The sequence below is a fragment of the Lepisosteus oculatus genome, chromosome 25 (genome assembly GCF_040954835.1).
Source record: "Lepisosteus oculatus isolate fLepOcu1 chromosome 25, fLepOcu1.hap2, whole genome shotgun sequence".
In the NCBI taxonomy this organism is placed as follows: domain Eukaryota; kingdom Metazoa; phylum Chordata; class Actinopteri; order Semionotiformes; family Lepisosteidae; genus Lepisosteus; species Lepisosteus oculatus.
Window position 1 is genome coordinate 3,317,922 of NC_090720.1, and position 16,073 is coordinate 3,333,994.

General features: G+C 38.5%; 1 long non-coding RNA gene across 1 annotated transcript; it reads left to right on the forward strand.

The window, feature by feature from the left end:
• Nucleotides 1–723: 723 nt before the first annotated feature.
• LOC107075542 (uncharacterized) lies at nucleotides 724–11,025 on the forward strand. The gene is made up of 3 exons (XR_001477050.2): nucleotides 724–914; nucleotides 1,117–1,217; nucleotides 10,555–11,025. It is a non-coding gene; the product is annotated as an uncharacterized lncRNA (long non-coding RNA).
• The last annotated feature ends 5,048 nt before the right edge of the window (nucleotides 11,026–16,073 follow it).

Here is a 16,073-nt window from a genome sequence, read left to right on the forward strand (position 1 = left end):
CTCATCTTGTGATGCTTTAGCACCACTTTGTTTTTTTGTTGAAATGTCATTAAGAAACAGAAAATGCAAACGTTTTATTTTTAATCAGGAAACTGTGACCTAGGTTACTTCTTAATTGTTTGCTACTAGAAAACGTTGTTTAAAAGTTCATGGAGGCTGCGTTTTCATTTCCCCAGCATTGCAGATCTGTTCTATGGTACTATCTGGGGAGTAAAAGTCTGAAACCTGCTTCGTACAGTAAATTGCTAGTAAAAAATATTTTCTTGGTATTGATCCGTGAAGTGTCAATACATCAAAAATCAGATTTAGTTCTTTTGATAACTGATCACCATAAACCTTGAGTGGGAAAAAAACCTTTTTGTATTTCATTTTTGTCTTTGCCCATACAAAAATATTTTGTTTTAACCTCCAGCTGCAAAGTTCTGTCATTATCGCGAAAATGTAATTCAGAACGCCTCAAACCACTAATTAACACGGAAGCATTTAAGCGGCTGATTTGATACATTAACACCTGGTACCTCAGTGGTGCCAGCTTTCCCCCATCTATTGTGGCTTTGGCTGATAGACGCGTTTCAGGATACAATATATATATATAAATCTAACATCCTAGATGTCTTTGATTATCCTTGAACATTTAAAAATAGATGCGGCTTTCGGATGCCGTTAAACCTGTTGCGAACAGATGCTTTTTATTGCTATGTAAAAAAAACTCATAGCATTTCACTTTTAAAAAAAGACTGTTATTCCCCTTAACAGGTTTAATTAGCATATGTGTGGCAAGGCTTTTATAGCGAACCTGCCACCATGATATCGCCGCCTTGGATTCTGAAGTGTCTCCAGGTCCTGACAGACTGCGCACCCAAGGCTGAAAGAGAATGGAGACGCCTGCCACTCTCGCCCAGCGCAACCATACAGTAAGAGCACTGCAGTATTTGTGTGCTTAGGCCTGCAGGCGAAAAAGAGTAACAAGTGCACAACCGTCTTTTAACAGCTTTTAGATACGACAAGCATAGATGCTTCAGTCTTGGAAATTAATTAAGCGAAACGGGTTTTATGAAACTCGCCTTTGCATAATTGTTGTTCACAAGGACTCGAGCCTCATCCTCACTCTTGCAGGCACCAGTGCCCACAGAGTCACCTAGCAATGGTCTTCGGAGGAGCTGCTCACCCCTCAGAATAAGAGCTTGATGGGAGATGATGCTTGAGGGTAGAGCCAAGTAAGAAGTTTGTAATTAGAATGATTTCATACTGACTTCTATACCACAAGAATAACACTGCCTGATCTATGAAAGAAGTGTAGATCTTTTACATGATGGAGCAATGCAGGAACGGGGTTGGATTTATAATAATAATATTTCCTTGCACTGTTCTGGACACTCCACTCAAAGCGCTTTTACAGGTAAGGGGGACTCCCCTCAACCACCACCAGTGAGCAGCCCCAACTGGATGATGCAACAGCCACCATAGTGCACTAGTACGCTCACCACACACCAGCTAACAGTGGGGAGGAGAACGGAGTGATGGAGCAAATTCATAGTTGGGGATTAGTAGGAGGCCATGATTGGTAACAATCAATGGGAAATTTGGCCAGGAAACTGAGGTAACATGCCTAGTCTTTGAAAAAAGCCCTAGGGTGTTTAATGACCACAAAGAGTCAGGAGTGCCTTTTTACAGCATAGTGTCCCCGTTACCCTACTGGGGCATTAGGACCCACACAGACTGCAGGTTGAGCACCCCTAGTGCCCTCTAATAGCTCTTCCAGCAGCAGCCTTAGTTTTTCCCAGGATATGTCCCATCTAGGAACTGACCAGGCTCACACCTGCTGAGCTTCAGTGGGGTGCCAGTTATGAGCTGTAGGGTAAGATGGCTGCTGGCGATCAAGCACTGGAGAATTTTGGGCTTTTACTTTTGGGTCTTGTGCCTCTGCAGTCCAAACATAACTGATTATGACTTTGCAGCCATTACTTTAAAGTCTTACTGAGATAATTAAAAAAATATGTGAGGGCCTCTTTAATTTGACACTTTTTTTTTTTCCCACTGCAAAACGGCTCTCAAAGATCTTTTGTTGGCAGTGCGGATCTGGAAGAGGCACTCAACAAAACAAAGATGGATTCAGATTATTCCTTATACCACAGCTTCAGTTTTGTTAGTGCCTTGCCTTATCTCCAACTATGTAATCTGTGGTACCAAATTCCCCATTTATTTCCAGCATTGCTTCCTGTGATATTGTTTTGCCCCCTGGGCAGAGCATTATATAGCTACATACCTTCATGCATTGGGCAAATTAAATTCTGGACACAGAGGTTAAATAAGGTAAAAAAGTGTAACACTGAACTAAGTAACAAGGCTGCAGGTTTACTGAAGTTCTAGTTCCTCAGCGTTTCAATGAACTTGTTTTCCTGACACTTTTCCTGATTCTATCACCACCTTATTTAGGATCTGTTTGATCCAGTGTAGGGCCACAGAGTTCACAATGCCTCACCATAACAGAGGCATTCAAACGGACTGTGGTAAATACAGTATATCACTCTAAACTGTTACAAGGGTAAGAAGAAAAACTAATTTAAGAGTCTGTAATTTCTGAAATAGAGACAAGAGATTAGACCAGGCCGTATGTACTGTATGAAACAGGTTTATTGTTTCATCAGCATTTGGGTTTCTTATCAGTGTCACGACTATAGTCCCCCCTCCTTAAGGGTGCTCCAGCCCTTTCACTAAAGACTTCATTCTCTGCACCTGTTTCCCATTCCCTGCCCACCTTAAAAGCCAGGCGCTGACGCTCTTCCGGGCTCTGCATCTGATTTCCATATCGTGCGAGTCCGGGACCTGGAAGCGCCTGGTCCCGTTAAGGTTTTAACCCCTGTTCCTTGTCCCTGTCCGCCGGTTCCGACCCGGCCTTCGTGGTTTTAATTCCGAGTTCTGATGGATCTCCTGGTTTTGGACTTACCTTCGTGTTTTGGATACTCTATGGATTATTCTTTGGGATTGTTCGCCTCGGCCACACCTCCCCGTGCACCAGCGCACCTTGGACACGCCCCCCTGTCTTCAGCCCCGTTTTCCTGCATGACGTTTCCCCAGTGTTCCCCCACTTCGTCGGATTGTGTCGTCCGCATAGGGTCCGGAAAGAACTGTTCGTTACAATCAGAAGCCATATCACAGGGATCTGTTCTTAGAGCTCAATGCACAAGCCACATGAGTTAAAATGATTGTGGGAGAAGGCAGGTTCTTAAAAACTAAAATGAGAAAAACGGGCTCTGTTATGGGCATAAAACGTTTGTCCAAGAATTCAGAGAAGCTGAAGACATAGTGCTGGAGGTTTCAGAGCAAATTAAAAAAAGCACGTCTGTTTAGAAAGATTCGAAAGTGGATGCAGATAAGGGGATTAGTTGTTATTGCCGCTGTGTTTCTATACAGTCCTTCTACTCTTTTTAATAAAACTTGCTGCACTTGATGTCTGTGTCAGTTACAGCTCGATCGAACTCCTTAGAAACCTTAAGAATAGGCCTTTGGGTAATTTAATATGTAGAGGTTTAAGTGTGATCTCAGTTTTTAACTTTTCAGAAGCTTTTATCTTGGTACTCCGCATTTTAATAGTGTTGAATTCAATCCCACAAAACACACTCTCCAAAAATACAGCATATACACCATACACCATACATATGGTTTCAAATCTAAATTTGTAATTATGCCATTACCTTGTGTCCTTCAGAAGATACCACATTTTACAGTGCAGCAATCAATGATATTCACACATATTTATTCTGCCAGAATGAAGTATTTTAAAATACATTAAAAAAAATAAACAGTCTTTGTCCGGCTCCCTGACCTTTCACAGAATCAATGTCTTAGAAATATAGAATAACACACACCAAAATACAAAGTATGTAGAGGGAACAGGTTGAGGCAAGAAGGCAGATAATACTTGACTTGTCCAATGGTGACAATTTGATGAATTTTTTTCATAACATTGACAATGGCTGAAAGATCATTCCTCACAAGGCAATTTCCTGCTGTCTTTCCTTGAAACGCAGGTAATAGGGGCGGCTGGTGAGGAGAAGGGATTACCAATCTGAAACTAGCAGAATGGGAAGAGCAGACAGCACCCATCCCTTTGACTTAAAACTGTCAGCCAACTAACAGTGGATTGCCAGATATGATTATTGCTTTGCCCCATGCAATTGTGCCCGAACATGAGCACATAATCCTCACACGCCATGCTAGCACTCTGAAAATGAACAGTCTAGCAGGAATGAAAGATGCGCACACACACTAAAAAAGGATTATGAAGGATTTTAAAGACTTTCTTTAATAGCAGGCCCATCCCAGGTTCATGCCTGATTTTGTCTCCAGGTCTGCAATCTGCTTCTAATATGTTTTATTTTTATACTTTTATTATTTTATCGTAATGTAAGCTCCCTGCCTTTCTCTAATCACTCTATTAACGAAGCAATCTGTGAAAGGAAACTGTATTGCAAATGAAAGTGATGTAAAAAGAATTAATGGAAATGTTTTAGTGAAGAGAATTAGACATTTCATTGTTTTTTTTTAAATCATGCACTTTAACAGAAAACACAAGTGCGTTCCATTGCACTGCTTTAATTTCCTAATTGATAGAATTACAGCTCTGGTTTCCTGCATTTGAATCATCATCAGTGTTGTACAAGTGCAGATCCACCAGCCCATCAGAACTTTTCTCCAAAAGCTTATTTTTTGACAGATTTCAGCACCCTTACCTACATAGCTGTAACAAGGCTAAGCAATCTATTTCAAGTAGTGGTGATTTTGAGTTTTAAAATGCCTTTGTAGTAGCAATCATCACACGACTGATGTTTAACAGTTTTCCATTTACAGTACATCATTGCATTCTGTTAACTGAACATGATTCAGTCTTATTTATCTTCTTTGCAATTACACAAACTTAACAACTCCTCTCAGACACTGTGCAATGAGAAGGAAAAGATTGAGTTCCTTCAATTTGGTCTTACAACTCAACCCTTAATGTCTGTAATGAATATTGGTGTTCTTCTTTGAAACCTTTTTTTACACTTCTGTATCATTTTGAGAAATGTGTAGAGTAGAAGTGTATAGTACACTAGCTCACCAAAAGTAGTGTCACAATTATTTTGTTCTTAAAGTGGTGAGTAAGAGTCACTTAAAGAACTGAAAGTATTACAAAAAGACTGCCACACAGATTGGTTCTGAAACATTTAGGTGTCTTAGAATTTGTAAAAGGCTTGAAAAAACTCAATACCTACAGTGTATAAAATGAAGCCATTTTGTTTAGGGTAAAAAGTAACTTAGAAATACCCTGACAACAGCATTAGCAGAGGCAGAATTTGAGATTATTTTAATTTTATGCTATCTATAGATATCCAAATGATAAACTTTATTTTTTATTAACTTAATTCTTTTGTTATAAAAAAACTGAGCATGAACACCTGGTGAATTTATAAAGAGAAAGCTCCTTCACCTTTATTTGCTGACTGACTACAAGATATGTTCTGCCTGGCAGTGCTTTTGAGCTAAATTGTCCTTCTAGGAATCAATCGCTCCCTTTCATTCAAAGACCCCTTCACTAAAGCAAACTAGAATTCAACAATTTACCTTTACATATGCTACTGTTATACTACAACAGAAAGAAAACTGCAATAATAATTCTTTTAAAATGTAAAAGGCACATATTATTTTAGAGACAAGCTTAATAACCATCCTGCCTGAAAGACGTTTGAAAGCTGAAATCATGAGATAGAAGACAGCTGTGTACTTTAAAGATATTAGCCTTGTTGCCAGCCAGTAACTTGTACTTTTATTCTGCTGAGAAAGATTGGCAGTTTGCCCTCCAGGCAGTGTGAGAAACACATCTGCTTCTTACAATGCAGGTAGTATTTTGTTTCCCCAATAATAACACCTGAATTATTTTATTTTTTTAAATAGAACAGATGGCCATCTACCCATCCATTATCAGAAAGCTGCTTATTCCTGGGAAGGGTCATGGTAGCCCAGAGCCAATGGATGCAAAGCGTGACATAATGTTGGACAGGATGTCAGTCCATCACAGCGTACATGCGCAGGGACAGTTCAGAAATGTCAATTAACCTACTATAGCCAGCACTCTCTGGGAGGTAGGAGGATGCATAGAAGCACCCAACCTAGAATCTAACCCAGGATTTAAGAGCTGCGAGGGGGCTGTACTAAATGCCTTGCCACTATGTCCCCTAACAAGCTTTAAATTATTTAGCTGCCCACTTTCATCTGCTTTAGTTTGTGTGGCAATACTGTAAATCACTCAGAACTGAACTCATTGTGTGGAAGATGTTGAATAAGCGTTAGTTTGTAGCCGCAGTGAAGAGGCATCCAAAGGCAACACATAGGGTCTCCTCTGGTTTTCAGCCATTCTGCCCTAAATTGAAACAGACATTTCAGAGGCAGAAGGGTACTCATGATAAAGTGGTACTAGTGTTTCTACACAAAACGCAGGGAAAGAACCATTTTGCCTATGTGGTAGAAGGATAGTATTTTCATTAACTTTGCGTAGAGGAAAAGAACACAAGAGCTTTGATTCTGTGGATGATATTTTCTTTGTACCAGTGTCTGTGAGATTCATACTGATGCTGAGCAAGCGGCATAAGGGAGTGTTTTTTCATAACAGAATAATTTGCATGTAGATTTATGGCAGCGAGTAATCAGCAGATAATCCATGGTGGATAATAAAAGAGATGACAGGGGGGGAAATGAGAATGAAAGGCATGGGATGATTTGGAGGAATCTAAACAAAACCTAGAAACAGCCATGTGGCAATAGTAGGGGAAGAAATGCGCATACAGTTTAGTCATTTTGTGCTTGAGAAAAACATCGCAAATCTCAAAATGGAAAATCCTGGCCCTCTCAGATAGTGGATTAACAATTTTACAAGTCAATTGCAAAGGCACAGTTGATGCTGGAGTCAAGTTACAGTACATCTTTTACAATAAGGGTTGTGGGCTAACAGCAGAGTGTAGGTTTGGGGGTTCATTTTGGCTCCCATATTGCAGGGAACACATTGCTTCTTTCACATAAAACCCAAACAACTATCCATTCATTATCAGAAAGCTGCTTATTCCTAGTTCACTAGTTCGGTTAGATCCTAATGAATGCAATAGAGACAAGACTTGTATTAAGTGTTTAGTGTGACTAGCCTAGCTGAGGGAAAGTCAGTAACACAGAACTAATCCATGGACAGGCTGCACAACCCCTCCCCCCCAGTTGTGAGGAGTGAGCAAGGGAATTTGTTGTAAGGATTTATAAGGGGAGATAACACAAAGGGAAGACCTACAGTATGAGTAGGTGAGTGGAAGTGTGCAAGATGTGAATCCAACCTTCCACCTAAACATCTGTTGTAAACATTCAATGCTGCAGCAACCCAGAGTTTATCCCAGATGCACAGGGCATCAAATGGGATTATATATGGGTTAGAAGCACCATCTCTGTGAGACCGCCACTCTACTAAAACTAAGAGGAGACAAAAAGGAGATTCGGATCGATATGTCTGGCTCTCTGAACTTGGACATTAACCTTATAGAGTGTATGTGGGAACACTTTGATCTCTGGTTACTGCACCCTTCTCCCAGCTCTGTCACCACCCTTAAGGAAATGGCTATCATGATAAAAACACTATTTTTGCAATCGCTCTGCTGTTTTCTGATCTGCTTAATATAATACATACGGTTCTCAAAGGAAGTAATACTAATCGCTTTGCCTCAACATTTATCTGTAACATAAACATTTACTTACATGTTTAATATTTGCTTTGTGTGTGCCCATGTTAAAATGATTTTAAAAATTGAACAGCCTCGGAGAAGTGGAACGAATTTGGTCTTTGCAGTGCTTTGTAATCAAAGCATCTTGCAGAAACTAGTGTATAGCACTTACAGGAGGTTCTTTTTGTGTTTATCAGATAGTACTGTAGTTGCCTTTGTCTCACAGCCCTGAAAATACTTTTAAGACAGATAGAGCCCTAGTCAGCTAAGCATAATTATACTATAGGCTGTTTTGGTTCAATAATGAAACTAAACTTAATGTAAATTAAATGGCAATAAACTGTGACCACCCCAACTCACCTCTCTGGAGCTTTTTGAAGATTTACAGCCACGAAGGCCTGTGGGCTAAAGGGCATAACCCACCCAATAAACACATTAATATGGATGGTGGGCCATTTCCTGCAGCCTAGACCAAGTCCTTAAATCATCAGCCTGGAATAAAATGATCCCAAAGGGGAAACGGAGCATCTCAATAACTTATGGCAGGAGAAAAAAAACATTATGCTATCAAAGGAGATGGTAGACTTAGGAAGCCAAATAGTTGATGGGAAAGGAGGAGATAATGGGCCACATAATAAATTGATGTTGTTTTTCCATGATTTGACAAACGTGGATTTAATATGCTCAGAACACAAGATCTCTTAGTATGCTTTGAAGTCTGTGCTATTTTTAATGTTGCCAAGGTGACTTAAATTTGATTCACTTCAAGTTAAGAAGCTTTAGAGGATAGTTTTTGTTTGTGAGCCATTTTGCTTTTATTTAGTATTAAGAAAATATCTGAAATGTAATAGCTAGCAACTAGATGGCACTGTACTGTAAAAAACAGACTTTTCTATATCTTAAGAAGGGCTTTTTTACAGTACTACTATTTCCCAAGACCGTGCAATATTTAATGTAAATTATTAAAATACATTTTATCAGGTAGGAATGTTATATAAACACTGCTAAACATTATTCCTGATATTTCTAAAAATTACATTTATTTTGGTATGTAACTAGGACAGAAAACAATAAGAAGTTGAAGTAATTTTCACAGATTTGTGACACTAACATACTGGATTAGTAGACATCTACAATTTCAACAACTTAAAAAAAAAGGTCTGTGAGTGCACATAAAACATAAAGAAAGTAACCTACTGTACATCCATGGTTCACAACTTTATCCTATAAAGTAGGTTGGTGCCTAAACCCACAACTGATCCCAGGACCCAAGAGCTGTGATAACAATGCTGACCTCCACCTAACTGGGCCACACAGTATGAAACCTGAAGATACAAGTGCTCTTACAAATATCAGTGCAGCTTGTGCAGATGTTATATTTCATCACTTTAAAACAAAGTTATTTGCTTTCTAGTGATTTAGCTTATTGGCTTAAAATGTACTGTAAATATAAGGAACAGTAAAGGCTATATAGTGGTTCTAATCATTCATAAATTCAATTTTTACTACTGCATGGATATTCATTGTATTCGTGGGATTCCAAAACAGATTAAGAGATTGTGCTTCTGTTTTCGCAATGTCAATTGTGGGTGTCGGGTACAGTGCACTGGCTAGCTCAGATGGTGGTGGGGAATAGTGGTTAAGGGCTATGGGCTCTGCACTCTTGATCAGAGATTGAGTCGAAGCCCTAGCTGGTGATGCTGCTGTAGCTTTGACCCTTGTATTTATCCAGATTGGTCCAGTTAACAATTTACAGCATCATAATACATAACATAAATGTAGATTAAAATATTATAACAACTTTAAAGCACTGTGGGCAAAAACACAAAAGCCTACTAAATGAATAATCTAAAAAGATTTCAAACAAGATTTTTATTTTTTGGTCAGACTGCTTCAGTATATTAAAGGGGAATACCAATTGTCTGTAATTTCTAGCTTTAGACACTGCATAGTTCATTATTTTCCATTAAAAGTTGCCCTTTTTCCTTAATCTGATAGCATTCAAAATGCTTTAGAAGGCACAATGAAGACTGGAGTGAGGATTTAAACTAAATGAAAAACAAATTAAATTAGACATTACATTACTAGTCCCAGAAGAGTGAGATTTTGCCTAGTTGAGGGTGGACTTTTGATCATTCCAGGTCTCCTGAGGCATTTTTTATTGTTCAGTTATTACAGTTATAATTAAAATCTCTCCCCAATATTCAGGGCTCTCAGGGCTGATGTTTTGCATAATGTTAAGGTTGTCACCATATAGCAGTGACATTAAGCATGGTGTTATCTTGCATTTGATAATTAAAATTTAGCGTCAGTACTATTTGAACATCTTGCTTGTATTGCACGGCTCATGTTTTGATACCTACCCCATCTTGTTGGTGTCGTTGTGCTTGCACTTATCTGACACCCGGTCTAACAAGCACCTGTTTGCTATGCAAGGGTAGAGCAGATGAAGTCAAGATGCCCTTCTGTGTCGGAATGCATATGAGCTCCTCCAGCTGAGGCTTTCAGAAAATGTAAATGTAAACGGCAGCTCTGTTAATTAATTAGCATCAAGCATTGCTTAATGTAATCATACACAATCCGTTCGGAGGTCATGGGACCTCAGCGCTCCCCAGCATCAGATACCTTCAGATACAGTACCTCTAGTGTTTGCATTGAGCATTGCATGAACCAAAAATGATTAATTGCTCTGCTTTTTAATACCTTATACTATAGTAAGAAAAAACAAAACAGGAAACAGTTATTATTCGTCACTGTAAATTTGCCCATCATCTTACAACATACTTGCAACAACATGTTTTTATTCTTGATCTTGCAGACATCACCAAGAGCTTCTCTCAAGGAATGATCCCCATGTCCCTGTAGCTTGGGAGTAGCCTGGACATCTCAGCTAATTGCTCCACTGCAAAAGAAGCTCTGATGCTTGTCTGGCCTGTGCTCACATTCAGTAGGTGTTGCATGCATGGACGAATACAGTACGTCTCTAGTTCCTCTTTACCAGTCTCTTCCCAAGAATATCCCAATTTGGTCCACTCTACTTTTGCTATGCATTCCATATTGAGCTTTCAGAAGAGCACACTTTCTCAGAATTCCAGCTGGGGCTCAATAAGAAGCATGATTGTTTTAGCAGACTCATTGTGGAGTTACTACTGTACAGTGCATATAATTTCCTTTAGCAAGCAGGTTGGGTACAAACAGCATCATTTTATGGTCTCATAGGCTTTGTGTAGATACTGTTAGTGCTCTGACTGCTTTGAAAAGTTCCTGAGCTCATTTTTCCCTCAGAGAATCCCCCTCCCTCAGAGAATCCCCACCTCCCCCACTTTGAGGTGAGACCACTGGCTGTTGCAAAGAGGGTCTCAGTGGTAGGGTTTGTCACGGAAACTGAATTAGTTTGGATTTATAGTGCTACCTTGTGATGGCTCAGCTACAGGGGTGGCTTAAATCATTTTGGTACATTGCAATAAAAAATGTCAGGCAGCAGATTTAAGGCACTCTCACTATGAACTTTTCTCTCCAAAAGCCTGAAGGCTGACATTTAAAAAGAATGAGCCCCTCCAAGGAAAGGCCATGATCACCGTTATCTTGTATCTTTAGCAATACAACTCATTTGCTCGGTGCAGGCGGCTTGGAGTATCATCGTGCTTTGATAAGACCGATCTTTTACCTTATGAAAGTATTAAAAGGCTGTTTTCATGTATTTACATGACACTGCATTAGAGTGCAACTTTTTTTTCTGCAGATGTGGTTCCATCTGCATTCTGAACTGCTTAGAATGTATCTTGACACATCCTGAATCCTGAAAGGTGGTAAAATCTTTATATAATATTCCATCTAATGTTTACAGTCTTTTCTTGGTCAAGCAAGAACAGTTTCCCTTACTTTGTTGTCTTTAATTGCTTGCTAATGAACAAAAGGCATTGCACAAGAAAACTCTTTGTAATAGTCAAGAGGCCACAGCAAAGTCAGGGCTCATTATAACTTGTTAGGCAACAGAGGGGAAATCATATTAAGACAGACTAATAATACCAAGAAGGACATAATGGCTAATTGCCTTTCAGCATTCCTGGATTCTTAATATAAGAATTACACGATGTAAGGAAGCTGTGCAAAGTTCCTAATCGTTATGACTTAGCACCATGAAAAGCAGATCATGTGTGTCTAATTTGATTTTTTGAACCAGATCTCATGGTACCTGAAAAAATGTATTTGTTATTATTGTGCTGTTGCTGTGGCAGGGGGCATCCAAGCCTAGTGGAGGTACTATATTTATGTCTGTTTCCTAATAGACTATTCAAGTATTCTGATATTACACAGGTTTTATTGGCACAAGCATATAAAATCTGTGCAATTGGAAAGTACGCTTCTGTGAAATATCAGCTGAAATTGCCTGCATGCAAAAGAACCCTGTCAGACAGCACCAAAGTTAAAAAAAAAACAATTAAAATAAGTATGAAAAATGAGAAAAATGGGAACTTCGATCTAAATTGTGAAAAATGTCCTCCCTTAGGGTGCAAGAGCTAGCAAGCACAAAGATCTCAAGCAGAGCAAAGCACAAGAGTTTTTTTTTTGTAAATGTTTTTTTTTCTGGAAGCAAAGATGAAGAAGGATGTGATGGGAAGAGGGGGCAGACAAACACTCTCTTTCTCATATTGAGCAAATTCGCCTGCAGGGATTGATTAAGTTGATGTGTTGAAGTTCCCAGAAGCCTCCAACAGTATCTACAGAGATTTTCTGTTTGTATATTGGATATTTTATTTTTAATTTGTACATGTCGTTCGGTACCAAAAATGTTGTTTTTGAATTTTCTATTGCTAAGTTAAGAAGACTCTTGCCATACAGAAAATCTGCGGTACAGTATGTTGCTGTCATGTGTTCTACTGATATCCTTCCTTCGGTTTTACAGTCAGATGAAGTAATCGCTCCCACCTCCCAGAATGTTCACATACACATCTAAATTTAAAACCCATTTCAAAATCAATTATTTTTAAATGTTGTGTTTTAAATTGTGGTTTCTCTCAAGTAGAACACATGACTTCTTTTTAATTTCTTGGTCGGTATTACCTTCTGATCTTGGAATCTTCTTTCCAACCGTTGATGACTCTTCTTCAATAAAAAAAGGGATGATGGAGTTAAAACACTTCCAACTAAAACCAGAAGGGGTCAGATTTCCCTTTCCTTCAACCGTGATTTACACATCTGTGTACTCAATGATCACCGTTTTGTAAAGATTGTACTTTTTCTTTGAGTATCTCATGGTGCAAAAACACATTTTTTAAATTTCGGGACATGGACAAGCCAATGACATTAAATAGAAAGTACCGTAACAGGTAGTATAACCTGTCTTTGTTTTCTTTTTTATTGCTTGACCTTTTGTACAGTAGCCCCTTGTTAATTAATGAGTTTACAGTCTGAGCACAGCTGAAATTAAATACCTTTCAAGGAGGACAGATCATTAAGATCTACCCTCCAAGGACTGGGGTGTTACTGAAAACATACCAGTAGTAATGGTTTGATTCTGAAGTTCTAGAAGAGGCACTTCCATAGGAGGGAGTCCTTGTGTGACTTATTATGCCTTTAAATATAAAGCCATGTAACACAGTGGAACTCCTTGGGTAGGCTGTGCTGCTTTCTTGAAACAGCTGTGATGATTGAAGGGCTGCATGTGTAAATACACCATCTCTTACAACACCCCTGTATCCTCAGACAGAGTTTCTAGTGTTTCAAGTTAAAAACCTCCAGCAAGTGCTGAACTAGCAGACTTCAGCGTGGTGCCTTTCTTGTCTCTTCCAGACGGCTCTTCTGATGGCACACTTTATTCACCCAGCAAATTCTTTAAATAGGAATGTTCTTGCTTCTTCAAGGCAAAGGAGAAGGAGGTAACAGTTGATTCAAAGTAACATTTTGCACTAATATTCAGACAGTACCCTGCAGGGATAAAAGAAAATAAAACTCTACAGTATTTTCTCTGTATAATGATTTTTGCAGCATAATCATAACATAACTTTAATAATTAGAACAATCAGATTGCATAATGGGAGAGTGTAGCTCAGGATAAAAGTATTTTGATGTAGGGAGAATGAAAATTTGTCATGCTCTCTGAACCTAGCAGAACAACTGCTTAGATGGAAAAAGACCAAAAATAGTTTTTATCTTCTCAGTCACAGGGGTTTCTGAAACCATTGTCATAGTGTAGAATCTGCATTTCAAACGTGGTAATAAATGCGGCTCTAATAACTGTCTATACTGTAGCTGTTACCTTCATGCTGGAAGGTTTTCCATCAGACATCACATGGCAAAAAACAGGTGTAGGAAAGTTTCATATTGATTAATTAGCTTTTCTATTGGACAAATAAGTCCAGAAGTTCTTCAGACATTCAGTTCCAAGAGTTCTCTACCACCAATAAGTATTCTCTCCAATCGCAAGGAGAGTTAAAGCCAATCTTGAAGGACATTTTCATCCTACATATTAATGAATAACATTCTATTGGTACGCAGACACTTGCTTTAATAATTAGCTGAATGCCTTTTAAATGACTTTTTTTTCCCCTAAGCTTTAGGATTTGCCAATTTACTGTACCAAGAGCTGCTGCATATATACTGTACTGTATGTTGCATTTTATATGTTGTTATAAAACAAGCCTACTCAATGTGCCCAACTTTGGGAGCTCGTGAGGAATCCCAGACACAATAACCTAGCACTCAAGAAGACAAGAGAGGTTACAGACAAAAGGCCATTTGAGTCATCTTCTAGACCATCTGGCAGTAATTAATTGATACGAAGACCTCTTTCAGCCATTTCTTGAAAGAAGCCAGGACATTAGCTTCAACAATAGACTCTCACAACCTCTTGTGTAACACAGCCTGGATTTGAACTAGCGACACTTAGTCTGTGGTGCTCAACATATGTTCCATTCAAGCTCCTTCAATGGCAGTTTTTAAAATTCTTGTAGCATTGCATCGCTCGATTTAATTTAAAACTCCAAACTCAGTCCTTGAGCTGCAGCTTTTACCAAATGAAAGCCATCATGTATTGGTTTGGAATTTAGAATTCAAAGGGAAAGTGTAATCAGTGTACATGTTGACATATTTGTCAGGTTGTGCTAAAATCATCAAATAATCTGGAGAGTGCTGATAGATTCCTATATCAAATAACCGCTTTGTTAAAAAAAAGACTTTGTGCATCAATCTGAAATATTAAAGTTTTTGTTTATTAAAATGCCCTTATATTCAAAAACCAAACTCAGTCACTTGTCTTAATTAGTTGGGGTTGCAGTGTTTTTAATTCTTGTTTTTCCTAAATAATACATACCTGTACAGTATACTCCAAATTTGACCAAGGGTTCAGAACATCAGCAGGAGGTGTCTGTTACAGCTTCCCACTTAGTGATGCTTTTTATTTTCCCTGAACAGTCTATACCACAGAATCTGCTGACAGCCTTTTCAGAAGCCTGGAAAATAAACATTGCCATAAGTCTAAACCCATTTTCATAACCAATACAAAAGGAAAATTACAGAGATTGTTTCTTCTTAAGTGAAGTAAATTGAAGGCCCACAAAAGAAAAGAGAGAAGAACACAATGTAAACATCCCTCCTCCACAAGTAGAATGGAAACTGAAACATTTCTGTTTAAAAATAGCTGGCTAACATGCTATTTTGACATTATGCAAACCAATTACCAATGCAACTGAGAATTAATTAAAAATCTGTCTAGAATTCTATACTATTCTTTCAGGATCTATGTTAATTATAAAACTAATACTCAGTTGATACTTACAGTATGTGTAATACAATTTCCATTGCTTTAACTTAAAACCAAAACAAGCCACATTAAAATGTAAATGTAGTATAACTTGTTTTTATCAAATAGCTTCAGTTTTGTTCTGTCCAATTAACAGATTTGTTTAGTATGCAGTCTTCTGTATGCTGTGTGGTAGAAAAAAGAACTCTCTTGATTTTCTTCTTAATATCTTAGAAACAATTCCAAGACTAATGACAAAGGCACAGACGGATGCTGTGAAAAGTTTTCACATTCTCTGTATTAAGAAGATATTTCATTATTTCAATGTAATTGCATACTGTAGCATGCACACAAAAACGTTTATGCAGCTATTTCACTAAATCCTTAAAAATAGTTTCTTAGAGACAGTATTAAAGGCTAGACATTTTAAAGATTGTAGTTAATCAGGCCCACAGGAAACCAGTCTGCAACTTTAAATTAGCAAGAGAAGATGCTGAAGGAAATTCATCTACACCACGATCCACCCTTATTCTCAGTCCACAATGGAGAGAATCAAAATCAAGTAAGACCTCAGGCGTCGGGTCTTTCACTCTGCC